The 21,145-nt window shown below is 47.9% G+C and overlaps 1 long non-coding RNA gene across 1 annotated transcript; it reads left to right on the top strand.

Moving 5' to 3' along the window:
• Positions 1–15,877: 15,877 nt before the first annotated feature.
• LOC121820677 (uncharacterized) lies at positions 15,878–17,445 on the top strand. The gene is made up of 2 exons (XR_006061347.1): positions 15,878–16,574; positions 16,715–17,445. It is a non-coding gene; the product is annotated as an uncharacterized LOC121820677 (long non-coding RNA).
• Positions 17,446–21,145: the final 3,700 nt, after the last annotated feature.

Raw genomic sequence — 21,145 nt, 5'->3', positions numbered from 1 at the left:
CATTCTTTCTGGAGGTATTTCTCCACTGATCTCCAGTAGCATATTGGGCACCTAATGACCTGGGGAGTTCCTCTTTTGGTATCCTATCATTTTGCCTTTTCATACTGTTCCTGGGGTTCTCAAGGCAAGAATACTGAAGTGGCTTGCCATCCCTTCTCCAGTGGACCACATTCTGTCAGACCTCTCCACCATGACCCGCCCGTCTTGGGTTGCCCTGCGGGCATGGCTTGGTTTCATTGAGTTAGACAAGGCTGTGGTCCTAGTGTGATTAGATTGACTAGTTTTCTGTGAGTATGGTTTCAGTGTGTCTGCCCTGTGATGCCCTCTTGCAACACCTACCATCTTAATTGGGTTTCCCTTACCTTGGGCATGGGGTATCTCTTCACGGCTGCTCCAGCAAAGGATAGCCGCTGCTCCTTACCTCGGACGAGGGGTATCTCCTCACCACCGCCCTTCCTGACCTTCAGCGTGGGATGGCTCCTCTAGGCCCTCCTGCGCCCGGGCAGCCACCGCTCCTTGGGTTGCTCCTCCCGGCCACGGGCCCTGGCTCAGGCGTGGGTGGCTCCTCCCACATGGGTTCGTGACATTGTACAGGAGACAGGGATCAAGACCATCCCCATGGAAAAGAAATGCAAAAGAGCAAAATGGCTGTCTGGGGAGGCCTTACAAATAGCTATGAAAAGAAGAGAAGCAAAAAACAAAGGAGAAAAGGAAAGATATAAGCATCTGAATGCAGAGTTCCAAAGAATAGCAAGAAGACATAAGAAAGCCTTCTTCAGCGATCAATGCAAAGAAATAGAGGGAAAGAACAGAATGGGAAAGACTAGAGATCTCTTCAAGAAAATTAGAGATACCAAGGGAACATTTCACGCAAAGATAGGCTCGATAAAGGACAGAAATGGTCTGGACCTAACAGAAGCAGAAGATGTTAAGAAGAGGTGGCAAGAATACACAGAAGAACTGTACAAAAAAGATCTTCACGACCCAGATAATCACGATGGTGTGATCACTCACCTAGAGCCAGACATCCTGGAATGTGATGTTAAGTGGGCCTTAGAAAGCATCACTACGAACAAAGCTAGTGGAGGTGATGGAATTCCAGTTGACCTGTTTCAAATCCTGAAAGATGACGCTGTGAAAGTGCTGTGCTCAATATGCCAGCAAGTTTGGAAAACTCAGCAGTGGCCACAGGACTGGAAAAGGTCAGTTTTCATTCCAACCCCAAAGAAAGGCAATGCCAAAGGATGCTCAAACTACCGAACAATTGCACTCATCTCACACTCTAGTAAAGTAATGCTCAAAATTCTCCAAGCCAGACTTCAGCAATACGTGAACCGTGAACTCCCTGATGTTCATGCTGGTTTTAGAAAAGGCAGAGGAACCAGAGATCAAATTGCCAACATCCACTGGATCATGGAAAAAGCAAGAGAGTTCCAGAAAACATCTATTTCTGCTTTATGGACTATGCCAAAGCCTTTGACTATGTGGATCACAATAAACTGTGGAAAATTCTGAAAGAGATGGGAACCACCTGACCTGCCTCTTGAGAAATCTGTATGCAGGTCAGGAAGCAACAGTTAGAACTGGACATGGAACAACAGACTGGCTCCAAATAGGAAAACGAGTACGTCGAGGCTGTATATTGTCACCCTGCTTATTTAACTTATAATTCAGAGTACATCATGAGAAAGGCTGGGCTGGAAGAAGCACAAGCTGGAATCAAGATTGCCGGGAGAAATATCAATAACCTTAGATATGCAGATGATACCACCCTTATGGCAGAAAGTGAAGAGGAACTAAAAAGCCTCGTGATGAAAGTGAAAGAGGAGACTGAAAAAGTTGCCTTAAAGCTCAACATTCAGAAAACAAAGATCATGGCATCCGGTCCCATCACATCATGGGAAATAGATGGGGAAACAGTGGAAACAGTGTCAGACTTTATTTTGGTGGGCTCCAAAATCACTGCAGATGGTGACTGCAGCCATGAGATTAAAAGACGCTTACTCCTTGGAAGGAAAGTTATGACCGACCTAGATAGAATGTTCAAAAGCAGAGACATTACTTTGCCGACTAAGGTCCGTCTAGTCAAGGCTATGGTTTTTCCTGTGGTCGTGTGTAGATGTGAGAGTTGGACTGTGAAGAAGTCTGAGCGCCGAAGAATTGATGCTTTTGAACTGTGGTGTTGGAGAAGACTCTTGAGAGTCCCTTGGACTGCAAGGAGATCCAACCAGTCCATTTTGAAGATCAGCCCTGGGATTTCTTTGGAAGGAATGATGCTAAAGCTGAAGCTCCAGTACTTTGGCCACCTCATGTGAAGAGTTGACTCATTGGAAAAGACTCTGATGCTGTGAGGGGTTGGGGACAGGAGGAAAAGGGGACGACCGAGGATGAGATGGCTGGATGGCATCACTGACTTGATGGACGTGAGTCTGAGTGAACTCCAGGAGTTGGTGATGGAGAGCCAGGCCGGGCGTGCTGCCATTCATGGGGTCGAAAAGAGTCAGACACGACTGAGCAACTCAACTGAACTGAACTGAATACAGGTCCCTGCTGCTCACCTACTTTATATATAGCAGCTCCTGTCTCCTAATCCCATACTCCTAATTTACTGTCCCTTCGTCCCCCTTTGGTAATAACCATAATTTTGATTTCCACATTTGTGAGTCTAGTTGTTTTGTAACTAAATTCACTTGCATTATTTTTTCAGACTCCACATATAAGTGATATCATAAAACATTTTGCGTTTCCATCTGACTGACGTCACTAACCTAGTATGATAGTTGCTACCTCAGCATTATTCATTCTTTTCTATGGCAAATAATATTCCATTGTGTTCTAGATGTTATTTTTTAATAACTTAGAGTTTATCAAAATTAAAATATCGAGTCAGTGATAAGAGAATGAAAAAGCAAACTACAGATTAGGGGAAAATGTTTGCAAAAATATCTGATCTAGAAGTTATATACAAAAGATACAAACAACTCTTAGAACTTAGCAACAAGGAAATAAACAACCCAGTTTAAAAATGGGCAAGAGAGCTGAACAGATACCTCATGAAAAGAAGACATACAGGATGTTATTTGTTTTTAAGACACCCCTGCTATGAACTAACTTTGTCTTCTTTTGTTCCTCTAGAACACAGTAGAAGAAAATCTTCCCATTACATGAGCATTCTAGTTTGCAAACCTTGCTACCTACTTGTGTGACTGCATGCTAAGTTGCTTCAGTGGTGTCCGACTCTTTGGGACCCCATGGACTGCAGCCCACCAAGCTCTTCTGTCCATGGGGTTCTCCAGGCAAGAAAACTGGAGTGGGTTGCCATTTCCTTCTCCAGGGGATCTTCCCGGCCCAGGAATTGAACCCATGTCTCTTTTGTCTCCTGCACTGCAGGCGGGTTCTTTACCACAAGCACCACCTGGAAAACCCCTGCTACCTACTTGCTGTGTATCTAAACATCCTCTAATACAGGAACTCTGAGATCTCGACGATCTCAGTTTACCCCTATACCCGACACGCTGCCTGCCCGAGTCTCCTTGAGCCGGGAGGACACAGCCTCACTCCAGAAAGAAGACCATCTTCTTCCTCCCCATCCCCCCCGCTTCCTCCTTCTCTTCTTTCAGTGTCTCCACTTCTGTATACATCCCCGATCAATGTATTGATTGTTGCCAGTTTTTGCACTTTCATTAACAAAATTGCACTGATTTGTCCTCTGTGACTTGCATTTCTTTGTTCATTTCTTTGTTCTTGAGATTTATTTGCATTCCTGCCCTCCTCTGTGGTGCAGGCGTTTTCTCCAACCAGTAGCATATCTTGATAGGAATGCACCGTGGTTTGTCTCTCCTGCCGCCAAGAGACACTAAGGCTGTTTTTCATCTTCTGAATCTTGGGGGAAAATGCTGCGACAACCATTCCTGTCCTTGTCTCCTGGGGCCCGAGTGGGAGTGACTCTCGGGTATATGCAGAAGCATGGCATCACTGGCTCAGAGGGCTGGGACCAGACTCAACTTTGTTAGAGAAGACAGAGCTCTATTCCACAGAGATTTCATCTGAGGAAACCTCTCTGTAGTTGGAGAAGCAGAACCCAGCTCTGGTAGACTCGTGTCCTCTGTAGTCTTACAAAGAAAGTCATTGGTTTCTTCAAAGTAATTCTGCAACTTTAATAAATAGGAATCACTGTAACAAGATGCCCTTGGGTGTATATAGAAGGAGCTCACTTTGCAGGTTGTATTCATTAATACAGGTATTTCTAGCAAAGACTAGAATATCCCAATGAGAATCGACTGCGATGCACTCGATTGCAACGTGTCAGAGATAATGTCAAAAAGTGAAGGCACAAGTCTGTGACCTGGAAAGAAAGTCAGGGGCTTCCCTGGTGGTCTGGTGGCTGAGAAGCCGCCTTGCTGGGTGTCCTTGGGTGGCCTACTCACTAAGCAAGAGCTGGGGCCCAGTTTGCAGGTGGATCGGCCTACACATTGGACGGGTGCCCTGGCAGCTCAGTCAGCGTGAATTTGCTAGAGGGGCCATCAGACCCCTGAGCACACTGACAAATGTCCACTTTGGAGCCCAGCTGTGGGGGCCATGGGGTATTGTTCCACAGGTGGGTGATGCTCTACCAGCCACCTGCTGGGACCTCCTCCTGAGCACAGGCCCTCCTCCTGCAGGTGGCCCATCCCATCGCTCTGTTCATAGCAGTAACACCTGAATCCACCACTGTGATTTTTATGTTTCTTGTTTTTGCTCATCAGGATACAAATAGGCATGCCTACCTTCCTCCATACGCACAGAAGAGAATCAAGGCCATTGTTTGTCCTGAGTGGGTTTTAGACGCAACATAAACCAGAGTGAATCTCAGCGAAAGTGCTGTAGGGGACCCACGTGTGTGTCGAGTGCCCACGTGGGTGCTGCCGTGATGACGGCCTTCACGCATGTCACCTGCCCAGCACATGTAGGAGATGCTCTTTCCCTGCTCCACTTCCTGACGGGTGCACCTATCAGTTAATTTATGAAACGCTGTCATCAGCGCTCCCTAATACATTTGCACAACCCACTGAGCGGGGAAGAAAGGATTATTTCCCGTGACAAGGATGAAGAAACCAAAGCCCAGAGAGGTAGACAGACTTACCCTGAGTTACACAGCAGAGCCTTTGCTCCCCTCCCACACCATGTGGGCTGGGTCAGCCCATCTTTGATGTCCACCCATGCACCTTCAGAGTCCACGTGTGGCCACCGCAGAGCTGCACCCTGTCCAGGGTCTGCCTCTGCTCAAAGTGACGGGCAGAACTGGCCCCCCACAGAGCGTGATGCCCCCCAGCCTTATCAGAGGCCTGACCCCAACAGTGTCCTCAAGGGGCTCAGTGCTACTTCTGGGAAAACCATTTGCATCCCAAGGGTGACATGATTGCAGCTTCCCCACCTTGCTCTGATTTCAGCTCTCTGCTCTTCTGCTAAAGGTAAATATCCTGAGAAAGCCCAGCTTCAACTGCACTGGTCTCCGGGGATCTGTGTACCTTCAAGATAAGGTGAGTCTCCAATCATTTCTGTGATACTAATTATTGGTATTCACCCTCAAACACATCCCTGTGGCCAACACCCCCCACCCCAGCTTCCTCCTGCACTGATTAAAATAAACCTCCTTGCTTAGAAAGCCACCAGCACTGTAGCGTTTATAGTCATTTTTTTCCCCTAGAAAACCTAATTTCCAGACGGCGTGCCTCGCCCCAGCAGGCCTCTGTGTGGCTTAGACAAATAATGCAAAATCTCCAGCAACCCCTGCCAAGAGCGCGCTTCTACCACCGGCTCCCGTTTCATTTGCTTTGCTCGGCTTTGGTTTTCTTTTCCTTCTTCTTTTTTTAATCCAACGAATCATTTTGGGGTGGTTTTGTGCGTCCCTTTCCCCAGCCCCCACCTTGAGTTGTACACAGATTCTAAACTGTGAGCGACTCCTGCCCTAACTACTTACGAAAAACACTAAAACTCCCCGCCGCTTTGATGTCTGCCGAACGACAAAGGGGGGGAGTGACTCTGGGCCTCTGTAATCCTCGGTTTGTCACTAAGTTATGACGCCCAGCGGAGCAGAGTGACAGTGTGGATCAATCACGCCCTGCGCGCGGTGGGGGCTTGCCTGCCCCCCGCAGAGTCGCTGCAGTTTAATTAGCTTTTTTCACACCACCGTCATGTACATCTGCAGCTTCAGCAAGAAAAAGAGACGGGAGAGGGTTCACTGGAGAGTGGGGGAGCTTGGGGAAAAAAGTTCAGATTGTGGGGGAAAAAACGTCCGCAAGAAGAAACATCGGAGATCTTTGTAGTTTGGGCCTCAGACGTGATGCTGAAATGCACAGTCTGGGGTACCTCGTGTTGTGAGAGGCGGACCCTAAAAACAGCTCCTCGAAGCTCTTTAGGGAGGAGGTGTCTGATGCCGTTTACAGGGCTTTTTTCTTCTTTGGGGCCTGGTCCATATCGTCTGTTTCTTCTCCAGCCTCTGCACCTCCCCGCCCCGTCCATCCTGCAGAGGTGCCTTGAGCCCTCGCCCTCCCCAAGCCCACCGAGATTCAGGAGGCCAGACCTTGACGGTGGCCGAGTTTTGCAAAACTTCGCATGAATCCTTCCGGTCGAGGGCTGACCCCGAGTGAAAAGCTTGTTCCTCTGTTCATTTTGTGGGCATGAATGATGCCAAGCCAAGGAGGAAGCCAGGAGGGAGGCCGAGGAGGTTGGGAGTAATTGCCGGGGACCCCGGGGGTGAGAGCCATCCAGGCCGGCGTCAGACGCGGAGGGACACTTCTGTCTCGGCCCGGGAGGGAGGCGGGCAGATGACCCCCAGGTGGTTCGCATCGGGTGGGGAGGTTCAGGAGGCCGTCTGCTCCCTGCAAAGCCCTCCGCCCGTGGAGGGGGCGGGAGACCCCAGTGGCCTTCCGGGCTCAGGGCAAAGTGGATTAGGGGGTGGGCATTTTCCTCTCAGAGTGGTCTTTCCTTGCCAGGCAGGGTGTGGGGTGAGGTGGCTCGGGGTCCCCTTGTCACCACCCAGCATCCTCTGTCCTGTCCCCCCCCCCAGGGAGGGGAGGGCAGGATGCATCTGAGCGGGCAGAGCCCGTCTGCAGGGCTCCCCAGGAACCCTGTCCACACGTCTGGGGTGGGTTTTAGCAAAGCTTCCCGCGCTTTCCCTGTTCCTGTTGGTAACTCCTCGCCGGCTCAGTGGACCGCAGCACCGCCAGGCTCTGAGAAGACCCTGGCCCAGCCCGCAGCACCTCTTGCTCCACCTCGGTCACAGGGTCAGTGCTGGAAAGAGCGGAGCTTAGCAGGTTCCGAGAGGACAGAGGAGACATATCAACCAGTGCAGACTGCCAAGGCGAAGAAGCCAGTCTGAAAATGCTGCCCGCTGTGCGATTCCAGCTCCATGACGCTCCGGACAAGGCCAGACTATGGGAGCTTCCCTGGTGGGTCAGCGGTAGAGGAACCTGCCTGCCAACGCAGGAGATGTAGGTTTGATCCCTGGGTCGGGAAGATCTCCTGGAAAAGGGGCATGGCAACCCACTGCAGTATTTTTGTCTGGAGAAACCCCTGGACAGAGGGGCCTGGCAGGCTACAGTCCATGGGGTCACAGGAGTCAGACACGACTGAGCGGCTTTCACTCACATAGGCCCACACTTGACACTCACTTTCCATCTCTTTCTCTCACACTCACACACACAGGGGCCCCCCAAACCCAGGTTTCCCGGAATAGCACAAACGTTGTCAGGTGAAAGCACAGCTTTATGGAGTTGGTTTTTGTAAATTGCATGAAAAATATCAAGGTTAATCTTGTTCTATGCTGCTGCTGCTAAGTCACTTCAGTCGTGTCCGACTCTGTGTGACCCCATAGACGGCAGCCCACCAGGTTCCCCAATCCCTGGGATTCTCCAGCCGAGAACACTGGAGTGGGTTGCCATTTCCTTCTCCAAAGCATGGAAGTGAAAAGTGAAAGTGAAGGCGCTCAGTCGTGTCCGACTCTGTGCGACCCCATGGATTCCACCAGGCTCCTCCATGGGATTTTCCAGGCAAGAGCACTGGAGCGGGTGCCATCGCCTTCTCCGAATCTTGCTCTTATATGTTTGTCCAGTTGACCCGACTGTGTGAGAATGCTATTCCTCTGCACCGCTCTATGGTGCCACCTCAGTGGGCAATCAGGTTTCAGAGACGTGGGCATCTGTTTCGGGAGTCTCTGCTGTTCGTTTGCTGTTGGCCTACAATCTCACCATCACCGCAGTGTCTTGATTATAGCAACTAACGGCTTCATGTTTGGTAGAGCAAGTGGTTTCTCTCTGTCATTCTTTTCTAAGGTGGTCTTGACTATTCATGGCTGTTTGTATTTCAATATACATTTGAGGATCATCTTGTCAACACACACACACACACACACAATATCTGTTGAGGTTTAGATTGGGATTTCATTGAATCTAGAGCTTAATTTTTGGAGAACTGACATTTTTATAGTATTGACTCTTCAATATATGAATATAGCATCAGTCAGTTCAGTTGCTCCATCGTGTCCAACCCTTTGTGACCCCATGGACTGCAACACACCAGGCTTCCCTGTCCATCACCAACTCTTGGAGCTTGCTCAAACTCATGTCATTGAGTCGGTGATGCCATCCAACCATCTCATCCTCTGTCGTCCTCTTCACCTCCCACCTTCAATCTTTCCCAGCATCAGGGTCTTTTCCAATGAGTCAGTTCTTCACATCAGGTGGCCAAAGTATTGGAGTTTCAGCTTCAGCCTCAGTCCTTCCAATGAATATTCAGGACTGATTTCCTTTAGGATGGACTGGTTTGATCTCCTTGCAGTCCAAGGGACTAGCATATTTCTCCATATATTAGGTCCTCTTCAATTCCCTCAATAACGCTTTTGTGACTTTTTAAGTTGTCTTGAATACTTTCACTAGCTTTAGCTCTAACAAAATATTTAATTATTTTATAGTTTGTTGTAAGTCCAATTAAATTTTTATTACATTTTTAATAAAATAAAATTTTTGTTTTTTAAATTGTTAATCAAGACTTTTATTTTCCAGTTGTTAGAAGTTCCAATTGTTATAGAAATACAATTGATTTTGTATATTGATTCATATATTCAAATATTTCCCCAATTCCCTTATTATTTATTAATATTTTATTAGTTGTTAGCAGTTTGTCAATATTTTTTGAGATTTTCTGCATACATAATTTTATTTACTGTTTGTACATATTCATGCTTCTACCACTGTTTCTTTTTTAATATTTTATTGTTTGTTTATGGCTGCCCTGGGTCTAAGTTGCCGGATCTCCCATCTTCACCACAGCATGTGGGATCCAGTTCCCTGAGCACGGTCGGACCCTGGGCCCCCTGCATCGGGAATGCTGAGACTTCATCACGACCACCAGGGAGGTCCCCCATTACTTCTTTTTCTGGCCTGTTACAAGTTTTTCCAGTATAATGCTGAATAGAACATTGGTGCTACTTACTGACGTCTCTTTCCTGATCTCAGTTGGTGATTTTAATATTTCACTGTTAAGGATTATATTTGTGACAAGTTGTGAATTTGTTTTTAATTTGATTTTCATAAATACCATTTTACCAGGTTAAGGAAGTTCTCTTCTATCCCTAGTTTATGAAGACTTTTATGTTTTTAGCCATAAATGGTTACGTGTGTGTGTGTGTGTGTGTCTGTGAGCTCAGTGACTCAGTTGCATCTGACTCTTTGTGGCCCCATGGACTGAAGCCCACCAGGCTCCTCTGTCCATGGGATTTCCCAGACAAGAACACTGGAGTAGGTAGCCAACAAATAAATTTCCTCCATCTATGGAGACAATAGTAAATTTTTCTCATGTATTTTCTAGTATTTAAATCTAGTATTTAAATTAATTTTCTAATATCAAATGAACCTAACCCTACTGGAATTAATTCAACTTGGTGTCATACGTTGGCTTTTTTTGTATCTCAGCATTTGGCTTTCCAACCTTCTGTCCAGAATTCGCATCTTTATTCATTAGATACAGAGGCCTGTAATTTCCCTTTCAGGTTTTGGTGTCAAGGATATGCTGTCCTCATGAACTGAGTTGAAAAACATTATATTTTTCTCATTTACTGCAGGAATTTATGTAAAATTGGTGTTATTCCTCCCTCAAATGTTTGAAAGAGTTTGCTAGTGAAGTCTTCTCAACCCAGATCTTTCATTGTGAAAACTTCTAAATCACAGATTAATTTTTTTAAGTTAATTTAGGACTGTTCATGTTTTCCAATTTTTCTAGTGTCTATTTTGGTAAGTTAAATTTTTCTAAAATCTTGTCCATTACATTTGAATTTATTGGCATAAAATTCTTTATAATATCTCCTCTTGTTAGAAATGCAGTGACATCTTCCCTTAATTTTAATTCCTGATACTGCCCAATATTTGTGCCTTCTCTTTTTTATTTGATTAATTTTACCAGAGAATTACTCTTGGAAGGGAACAACAGAGAATGAGATGGTTGGATGGCATCACCGACTCGATGGACATAAATTTGAGCAAGCTCTGGGAGATGGAGAAGGACAGGGAGGCCTGGCGTGCTGCAGCCCACGGGGTCACGACTAAGCAACTGAACAACAACATTCTTCTTAAAGAATCGTCTTTGGTTTTATCAAATCTCTATTTTGTTTGGTTTCTATTTCCTTGTTTAGACCCTAACTTGTGTCTGGCCCTTTTGCGACGCCATGGACTGAAGCTTGCCAGGCTCCTCTGTCCATGGGATTTCCCAGGCAAGAATACTGGCGTGGGTTGCCATTCCCTTCTCCAGGGGATCTTCCCGACCCCGGGACTGAAGCCGTGTCTCCCGCATTGGCAGGAAAGTTCTTTGCCACTGAGCCATCAGGGAAGCCCCTCTGTTTCATTCATTTCTGAAAGCAGCTTTATTTCTCGTTACGTTCTGCTTTGCGGGGGCTTATTTCCGGTTTTTTTTCTAACTTAAGTTTGGTGCTTAGATCACTAATTTTCAGGTATTTAGTTTCCAAACGTATGAAACTAAAGCTGCGTGATTTCCTTTAAGCATCACTTGAGCTGCATCACACAAATTCTCTTATATTTCATTATCCTTCATTCTAAAGACTTTTTTTATTATTTCCATTGTGATTTATTCTTTTACTTATGGGTGAGTAGTAATATATTTTGTTTAACTTATGAACACATGGGGATATTCTACCCATTGTCTTGTTACTGATTTCTAGCTTAATGGCATTGTAGCTAGTGGATTTACCATGCATGATTCCATAGTTTTAAACTTGTTTTATGGCCCAGCATACAGTCATTTCAAATCCTTTTTTTTTTTTCCACAAATGCTTGAAAAAACCATGTGCTTCAAGTTGTTGATTCTAACATTTCACATATATATCCATTAAGTCACATTTGCTACTCATGTTGCTCAAATCTATCATATTCTTTCTGATTATTTCTCTGTTTTATTTGAGACATATTAAAATCTCCCTCTCCAATGGTAGGTGTTGCGAGAGGCATCAAGGGCAGACACACAAACCATAATCGCAGAAAACTAGTCAATATAATCACACAGACCACAGCCTGTCTAACTCAATGAAACCAAGCCATGCCTGCGGGGCAACCCACGACGGGCAGGTCATGGTGGAGAGGTCTGACAGAATGTGGTCCACTGGAGAAGGGAATGGCAAGCCACTTCAGTATTCTTGCCTTGAGAACCCCAGGAACAGTATGAAAAGGCAAAATGATAGGATACCAAAGAGGAACTCCCCAGGTCATTAGGTGCCCAATATGCTACTGGAGATCAGTGGAGAAATAACTCCAGAAAGAATGAAGGGATGGAGCCAAAGCAAAAACAATACCCACTTGCGGATGTGACTGGTGATAGAAGCAAGGTCCAATGCTGTAAAGAGCAATATTGCATAGGAACCTGGAATGTCAGGTCCATGAATCAAGGCAAATTGGAAGTGGTCAAACAAGAGATGGCAAGAGTGAATGTCAACATTCTAGGAATCAGTGAACTAAAATGGACTGGAATGGGTGAATTTAACTCAGATGACCATTATATCTACTACTGCAGGCAGGAATCCCTCAGAAGAAATGGAGTAGCCATCATGGTCAACAAAAGAGTCTGAAATGCAGTACTTGGATGCAGTCTCAAAATGACAGAATGATCTCTCTTCGTTTCCAAGGCAAACCATTCAGTATCACAGTCATCCAAGTCTATGCCCCAACCAGGAATGCTGAAGAAGCTGAAGTTGAACGGTTCTATGAAGACCTACAAGATCTTTTAGAACTAACACCCAAAAAAGATGTCCTTTTCATTATAGGGGACTGGAATGCAAAAGTAGGAAGTTAAGAACCACCTGGGGTAACAGGCAAGTTTGGCCTTGGAATGCAGAATGAAGCAGGGCAAAGGCTAATAGAGTTTTGCCAAGAGAACGCACTGGTCATAGCAAACACCCTCTTCCAACAACACAAGAGAAGACTCTACACATGGACATCACCAGATGGTCAACACCAAAATCAGATTGATTATATTCCCTGCAGAAAAGATGGAGAAGCTCTATACAGTCAGCAAAAACAAGACCGGGAGCTGACTGTGGCTCAGATCATGAACTCCTTATTGCCAAATTCAGACTTAAATTGAAGAAAGTAGGGAAAACCGCTAGACCATTCAGGTATGACCTAAATCAAGTCCCTTATGATTGTACAGTGGAAGTGAGAAATAGATTTAAGGGCCTAGATCTGATAGATACAGTGCCTGATGAACTATGGATTGAGATTCGTGACATTGTACAGGAGACAGGGATCAAGACCATCCCCATGGAAAAGAAATGCAAAAAAGCAACATGGCTGTCTGGGGAGGTCTTACAAATAGCTGTGAAAAGAAAAGAAGCAAAAAACAAGGGAGAAAAGGAAAGATATAAGCATCTGAATGCAGAGTTCCAAAGAATAGCAAGGAGAGATAAGAAGGCCTTCCTCAACAATCAATGCAAAGAAATAGAGGAAAAGAACAGAATGGGAAAGACTAGGGATCTCTTCAAGAAAATCAGAGATACCAAGGGAACATTTCATGCAAAGATGGGCTCGATAAAGGACAGAAATGGTATGGACCTAACAGAAGCAGAAGATATTAAGAAGAGGTGGCAAGAATACGCAGAAGAACTGTACAAAAAGGATCTTCACGACCCGGATAATCACGATGGTGTGATCACTCACCTAGAGCCAGACATCCTGGAATGTGAAGTCAAGTGGGCCTTAGAAAGCATCACCACAAACAAAGCTAGTGGAGGTGATGGAATTCCAGTTGACCTGTTTCAAATCCTGAAAGATGATGCTGTGAAAGTACTGTGCTCAATATGCCAGCAAATTTGGAAAACTCAGCAGTGGCCACAGGACTGGAAAAGGTCAGTTTTCATTCCAATCCCAAAGAAAGGCAATGCCAAAGAATGTTCAAACTACTGCACAATTGCACTCATCTCACACGCTAGTAAAGTAATGCTCAAAATTCTCCAAGCCAGGCTTCAGCAATATGTGAACCATGAACTTTCAGATGTTCAAGCTGGTTTCAGAAAAGGCAGAGGAACCAGAGATCAAATTGGCAACATCCGCTGGATCATGGAAAAAGCAAGAGAGTTCCAGAAAAACATCTATTTCTGCTTTATGGACTATGCCAAAGCCTTTGACTGTGTGGATCACAATAAACTGTGGAAAATTCTGAAAGAGATGGGAATGCCAGACCACCTGACCTACCTCTTGAGAAACCTATATGCAGGTCAGGAAGCAACAGTTAGAACTGGACATGGAACAACAGACTGGTTCCAAATAGAAAAAGGAGTATGTCAAGGCTGTATATTGTCACCCTGCTTATTTAACTTCTATGCAGAGTACATTATGAGAAAGGCTGGGCTGGAAGAAGCACAAGCTGCAACCAAGATTTCCGGGAGAAATATCAATCACCTCAGATATGCAGATGACACCATCCTTATGGCAGAAAGTGAAGAGGAACTAAAAAGCCTCTTGATGAGAGTAAAAGAGGAGAGTGAAAAAGTTGACTTAAAGCCCAACATTCAGAAAACGAAGATCATAGCATCAGGTCCCATCACTTCATGGGAAATAGATGGGGAAACAGTGGAAACAGTGTCAGACTTTATTTTGGGGGGCTCCAAAATCACTGCAGATGGTGACTGCAGCCATGAAATTAAAAGACGCTTACTCCTTGGAAGGAAAGTTATGACCACCCTAGATAGCATAGTCAAAAGCAGAGACATTACTTTGCCAACAAATGTCCGTCTAGTCAAGGCTATGGTTTTTCCAGTGGTCATGTATGGATGTGAGAGTTGGACTGTGAAGAAGGCTGAGTGCTGAATAATTGATGCTTTTGAACTGTGGTGTTAGAGAAGACTCTTGAGAGTCCCTTGGACTGCAAGGAGATCCAACCAGCCCATTCTAAAGGAGATCAGTCCTAGGTGTTCTTTGGAAGGACTAATGCTAAAGCTGAAACTCCAATACTTTGGCCACCTCATGTGAAGAGTTGACTCATTGGAAAAGACTCTGATGCTGGGAGGGGTTGGGGACAGGAAAAGGGGACGACAGAGGATGAGATGGCTAGATGGCATCACCAACTCGATGAACATGAGTTTAGGTGAACTCCAGGAGTTGGTGATGGACAGGGAGGCCTGGCGTGCTGCGATTCATGGGGTTGCAAAGAGTCAGACACGACTGAGTGACTGAACTGAAATGAACTGAAAATCTCTCTCTATGGCTATGAAATTATCCATTTTTTCTTACAGTTCTGAAAATTGTTGCTTTCTGTATTTTGAAGAAATTATCATGTTTGTGGCATGATAATTTAGAGTTCTTATATAATTTGCTTATGAATGGAAACTTTTAGTATTTTCAACAACTTTCTCTCTGGTGATGCTCTTTTCCCCTTAATATCTACCTTGTTTTAATATAGTCATATGAGCTGTCTTTATTTATTTTAATTGGAGGATAATTGCTTTTCAATATTGTGTTGGTTTCTGCCGTACATCAACATGAATCAGTCATAGGTATGCACGTGTCCCCTCTCTCTTGAACCTCCCTTCCACCTCTCATAAATATTAATAAATATTAAATATCACAAATATTAGTACAATAATAAAAATATTTTATTGAATTTCAGGAACTCAGCACTTTTAAATTTCAAACCTTTGCACACAAATCACCACTATATTTTCTAAAATAGTGGAGGTTAGGACTGGAAGACCGTCACTTGCCTTGAACTTTCTTTCCTTTTGTGTTTGGGTGGTTATCTTCTTCTGGAGAGCAGTTTCATTTTCATCCACGAGATGCCTGGGGCCACGAGCAACACGGCATCACCTCCATCCAGCTTCCATTGAGATGATTCTAGTGTGGAGAACAGCATCGCTGTGTCTCTACCCGTGACACCACTTTCTCCTTGCCTCCCATCTGCCCATCACACTCAAGTTATCCTTCACAGCTTAAAGGCAGCTTCCGTGGTCTCCCATGCAAGAAAGACTCCCCGCCCGCCCCCACGGGGCGCCCACTCCTGCCACTGCGCTCATCGCCCTGGTTTCAGCCATTGGTCCGTGTGTCTGTCTCCCCCAGCAGAGCAAGAGGCCTTTCTCTGCGGTCTTCTTATCGTCTTGATATCTGTCTCCAGCAGCCAGCGCACGCTCAACGCTGCACGAAGATGTGGAATCATCACCGTTTCCGAGAAAAGCAAACAAAGCCCAGAGGGCTGAGACAGCCCGCACAGGTCGGCTGGAGTCAGACAGGCTCAGAGCCAGGCCCCCCGGCGCCCACGGCCGGCGCCGCCTGGCCGGCAGGGTGCACGCTGCCCCTCGCGGAGGGCCGGCGCCCCCAGGACACCCCGCCGCCCGGCGCTGCGCTGCCTGCCGCGCCCGCCACCCGGCGGCTCTCCAGGGCCCCCTCCTCCCTCCAGCGAGGCTGACCCATCCACGCCCGGGGAGGCTCCCGGACTCCGCTGCGGTCCGACCTGCCCACCGCCCTCTGCTCGACGGCCGTGGCCGCGCTTACCGAGATGAGACCTCCCTGCCTCCGGAGTGACGGCTGAGCCGGGCCGAGAGCTCCAGGACGCACACCCGGCGGCCCGAGGCGTTGCCCTCGGAGGGAAGATGCTACGGCCCCAAACGGTCTGCTCTCCGCAGGACGTTTTGCTGCAAAGCCTCAGGTCCCGAAAGGGAGCCACTTAGACGGCTTTTGTGGGCTGGCTTTGTGTGTGTGTGTGTGTCTTGTCTTTTTTAACCTCCTGCTTCTGACTCCTGTCGGCGTCTCTCACTCACCCCGGAGCTTCCTTTCAACACCGGTCATTCGTGGAGTCGGGGCCGCCCTTCCTGCTCTGACCAGTGGAAGAGCTGGCCGCCCCCTCTAATGAGGGCCCCCAGGCCCCGCTGCCCTCATTCTTGATACATACCCCGGGAGAGGATGAGCAGGCGAGCCGCAGTTGGATCAGAAGGGCCCGCTGCTCAGACATCACAGCGGCGCTCAGAGAGCCAGGAAGTGGCATAAAGAACAGGCCCAGCACAGAAGCGCTCGCTGTCCAGGGGCGGGACCAGCTCCGCGAACAAGGTCAGTGGGGAAGGGAAAAAAGATTTTTTTGAAAGGAATGGCCCAGGAAAAAAAAAAGAAAAACTTCAAAAAGGGGGCCGAGGACTCAGAGCAGGGCCTGCTGCTTGGTTCCTGGCATATTTTCCTTGATACCTTCCCAGGAAGCACGATTTCTACCAGACTTCAATGCGCTGGAAAAGTGTGTGCAACCGATGAGAAGGAGGCTCAGGCGCAGTGAGTCACCGTCCTCGGCTCCGTGTGTGTTTGCTTTCAACGCCGGCTTCCTGCGGGACCACATGAATGGGGCCTTTCTGGTTCTTTGGCCTCTGCTGGAGCGGGGCGGGCTGGGGGCGCCCGGCCAGCCGGTTTCAAGGGAGCCGCTGAGAACGGACCAGGCGGACCTGCGCTGCCTCGGCCTCGACGTCGAAGAAAACCAGCCGGGTTTAGCTAGTGCTAGCCCCCAGGGCATTGGGCAATTTCCTTAAGCACGCTGCGCCTCGGTGTCTTTACCTACAAAACGGGGACAAAGTCAGCTCCTTTGCAGAAGTGTTCCGACAATGAGGACGCTCAGCCTGCTCCTCAAAGGGGCTCTCGAAGTCGCTTTCACTCTTCCTTGCCCCTGTGATTATTTGTCACTGATAATGGGAATGTTAAAATCGACCCTCTCAGTTCTTGGGCCTCTGAGCTAATGGAATGGGTTCTTCTGAGTCTGTTTCTAGGTTCTTCATGGGACAGACAGCCTTAGGTCTCAGCGGTGCTGCTGAATTCTGCTTTCTCACTGTGAGGATTTTCTGTGGCAAACATTTCAATCTGACTTCCTCTTTAAAGAAAGAGTTTTTTCTTGTTGCTGCTGTGTGCCACTTTTAAAGTCTTTATTGAATTTGTTACCATATCGCTTCTGTTTCATGGGGCGTTTTTTGGTATGTGGGGTCTTAGGTCCCTGACCAGGGATCAACCTGCAGCCGCTGCGTCGGAAGGTGGAGACGTAAACACTGAGCCCCGAGGAAAGCCCCTCATCTGGCTTCCTCTCGACCACCCCTCTGTAGCTTCCCTTCTCCGTTCATGCTTTATATAATGCAACTCATCTGAACATCGCCCTAACAAAAATGCCTGCAAGACGGGGCTGCCCCGGTTTCCTGAGCATCTGCTGCGCGCCAGCCCTGGGCCAGCCCTTTCTACACTTTCATTCTGTGTAGGATTTAACCCTGCAGCAGCATTCCTGGCCTGGTCTCCCCACTCACACCCTGCTCTTTTATTGGGGGTATTTATTTCCTCCAAACACACCACCTAACTGACTTAATGTAGTTATTGATTGTTCAGTGTCAGTTGTCCCCTCCCCACCCCAGCCCCCATCAGAATGTAAGTTCACCACAGCGGGAGGGGGTCAGGAGAGAGGAGGCGCGGACTGAGAGTTTGGGATCAGCAGATGGAGCTTTAATTTCTAGGATGGAAGAGCAACAAGGTCCTACTGTGTAGTACGGGGAACTATATATACATTCAATATCCTGTGATACACCATAAAGGGAAAAGATGCTTCAAAACATGCAATATATGGTTGGCTGAATCACTTTGCTGTGCAGCAGACTAACACAGCATTGTAACCAGCTGCGTGGTGGTGGTTTAGTCATGAGCTGTGTCCGACTCTTTGCGACCCCGTGGACTGTAGCCCTCCAGGCTCCTCTGTCCATGGGATTCTCCAGGCAAGAACACTGGAGTGGGCTGCCATTTCCTCCTCCAGGGGAGCTTTCCGACCCAGGGATTGAACCGAGCTCTCTAGCATTGCAGGCAGGTTCTTTGACATCCGAGACACCAGGGAAGCCCTTCTGCTTTAATAAAAACGAGTAAATAGGCTTCACTGCACAGCAGAAACTAAGACGACACTGTAACACAATCATACCCCAGTCAAGCCGCCAATGGATAAACACAGAAGTTCAAAGAACGTGAGTCCACGAGGGCGGGCCATTTTCGCGAAGGCAGCTTTACGTTTCGAAGCGCGTTGCATTCACCGCAAAGCAGCAGAGCTCGCAGCAAGAGGCCCTGCACGCCCAGACCCGGTGTCTCCTGCTGGAACGTCTTTCCTAGCTGCGCACTTCTACCGCAACTAAGGAAACAGTGGGAGAAGGCAATGGCTACCCACGCCAGCGCGCTTGCCTGGAGAATCCCAAGGACGGCGGAGCCTGGCGGGCTGCTGTCCATGGACTCACACAGAGTCAGACACGACTGAAGCGACTGAGCATTAGCAAGGAAACAGGACTTTGCTATTAACGAAACTGCAGATTTTATCCAGCTTTCACTAATTCCTCCAAACATCTGGCCTCAGCTCCAGGGATCCACCCAGGGTCCCACGTGGCATTTAGCCATGAGGTACCCTTTCTCGGACTTTCCTGGGTCTCGGTGACCTTGACCGTTCTGGGGCCTGTTGGTCCCTCCATGTGGGTTTGCCTGACGTTTCTCTCTTGGTGAGACGGGGGTGATGGGTTTCGGAAGGAAGACTATGTGGGTAAAGTGCGGTCATACCGAAGGCTGTACCATCAACATGAGTTGGCACTGGTGAGGCTGACCCTGGGACCCTGGCCGGAGGAGAGTTTGCCAGGTGTTGCTACCATACAGTTACATTTTCTTCTCTGTCCTCATAATCTAGTCATTGGAAGTAGGTCCCAAAACATAGCTGTTAGGGGTCACATATGTTCTCCCAAAAGTTCTGTGTTGAGGCCCTAACCTATAGTACTTCAGCATATAACTGTATTGGAGATAAGATCTTTAAAGAGTCAATTTAGTTAAAATCAGGTGGGCTTTAATCTCATAAAACTGGTGTCCTTGCACGCAAAGGACATTTGGACGTGACACACACGTTCACACAGAGAAAAGAGCAAGTGAAGACACAGCCAGAGGCAGGGAGAGGGGTCCCCGGAGAACCCAAACCTTGATCTTGGACTTCCAGCCTCCAGAGGTGTCAGCTTCCTCATAGCTCAGTCAGCAAAGAATCTGCCTGCAATGCAGGAGACCTGGGTTTGATCCCTGGGTCGGGAAGATCCCCTGGAGAAGGGAATGGCAACCCACTCCAGTGTTCTTGCCTGGAGAATCCCATGGGCAGAGGAGCCTGGCGGGCTACAGTCCATGGGGTCAAAAGAGTCAGACAGGACTGAGTGACTAAACCACCGCTGCCATTGCTTAAGCCACTCAGGGCTTTCCAGGGGGCACTAGTGGTAAAGAACCCACCTGCCAAGGCAGCAGACGTAATTGATGCGGTTCGATCCCTGGGTCAGGAAGATCCCTGGAGGAGAGCATGGCAACTCACTCCAGTATTCTTGCCTCAAGGATCCCGTGGACAGAGGAGCCTGGCAGACTACAGTCCACAGGGTTGCAAAGAGTCAGACACAACTGAAGCACTTTAGCACACATGCACGCAAGCCCCTCGGTCTGTGGCATCCTGTCACGACAGTTCCAGAAAATGAGTATAACAGCCTCCACCCTCTGAGGTACATGGAAGCTGTTGCTAAGTTGTTTCAGTCGTGTCCAACTCTGTGCGACCCCAGAGACAGCAGCCCACCAGGCTCCCCCGTCCCTGGGATTCTCCAGGCAAGAACACTGGCGTGGGTTGCCATTTCCTTCTCCAATGCATGAAAGTAAGTGAAAGTGAAGTCACTCAGTTGTGTCCAACTCTTAGCAACCCCATGGACTGCAGCCTACCAGGCTCCTCCAACCATGAGATTTTCCAGGCGAGGGTGCTGGAGTGGGGTGCCATCGCCTTCTCCAGTACATGGAAGAGTCATGTGCAAATTCCGAGAAAGGTCTTCAAGGGAGAGGATGTGCTCCTCCCTTTGTCTTTTGAGCTCTCTGCCGGCTGAAGGTGGATGTGACGGAAGAAATTCAGCAGCCATTTTAACCATGAGGTAAAACTACCTGTTGAGGGTGGTGAACAATAAAACAATGAGACTTGACTGTCTCAAAGCACCCACTGGGGCGTGTACAGGAGAGAAACAAGCTCTCTCATTAACTCGCTGTTCCTGTGGGCTTTCTCTCTATGCAGCTGAGTCTAACGCTGGGTAACGTGAACTATGAGCGCAGAGTCCCCGCAAGGCGGGAGCAACGCACATAGAAGGAACGGAAAGGAGGTCAGCACGGCTAGAGGGCAGAGCCCGGTCCGCTCCTCTCCCATTTTATGGGCAAAGCAACCGAGAGCCAGAAATCAGTCCGCTTGAGCTCAGACTCTAGTCTGAGCTTGCTTCTAATCAAGCCGATTGATTTCCAACAACAGTCACCTCCATGCGCTCCCGTGCCGTCTGTGGCGCTCTGCTCTCCGCCCAACAGTTGTGGCGGCTCACGCCCTCCCGACGCCACGAGGCAGAAATTGCATCGCCCCCTCGGCAGAGGAGAACCTGGAGGCTTAGCCCAAAGCCACAGAGCCGGCTGGTGACCGGGCAGGGAATTGGGGCCTGGGTCTGCCTGATTTCAAAGCCCTTTCTTTCCCTTCTCTCCCAAGTCCAGGGGAATTCTACTCAGCCAGTCCCCAGAATCAACCCAGATGTTTGTGTTTAGTGAGTCTCAGAAGGAATAGGGGAGTTTCAAAGCTCATTATTCTCAATTTTGTT

Source organism: Ovis aries, chromosome 11, assembly GCF_016772045.2.
Source record: "Ovis aries strain OAR_USU_Benz2616 breed Rambouillet chromosome 11, ARS-UI_Ramb_v3.0, whole genome shotgun sequence".
NCBI classification, from domain to species: Eukaryota; Metazoa; Chordata; class Mammalia; order Artiodactyla; family Bovidae; genus Ovis; species Ovis aries.
This window is presented reverse-complemented; position numbering and strand designations above follow the sequence as displayed.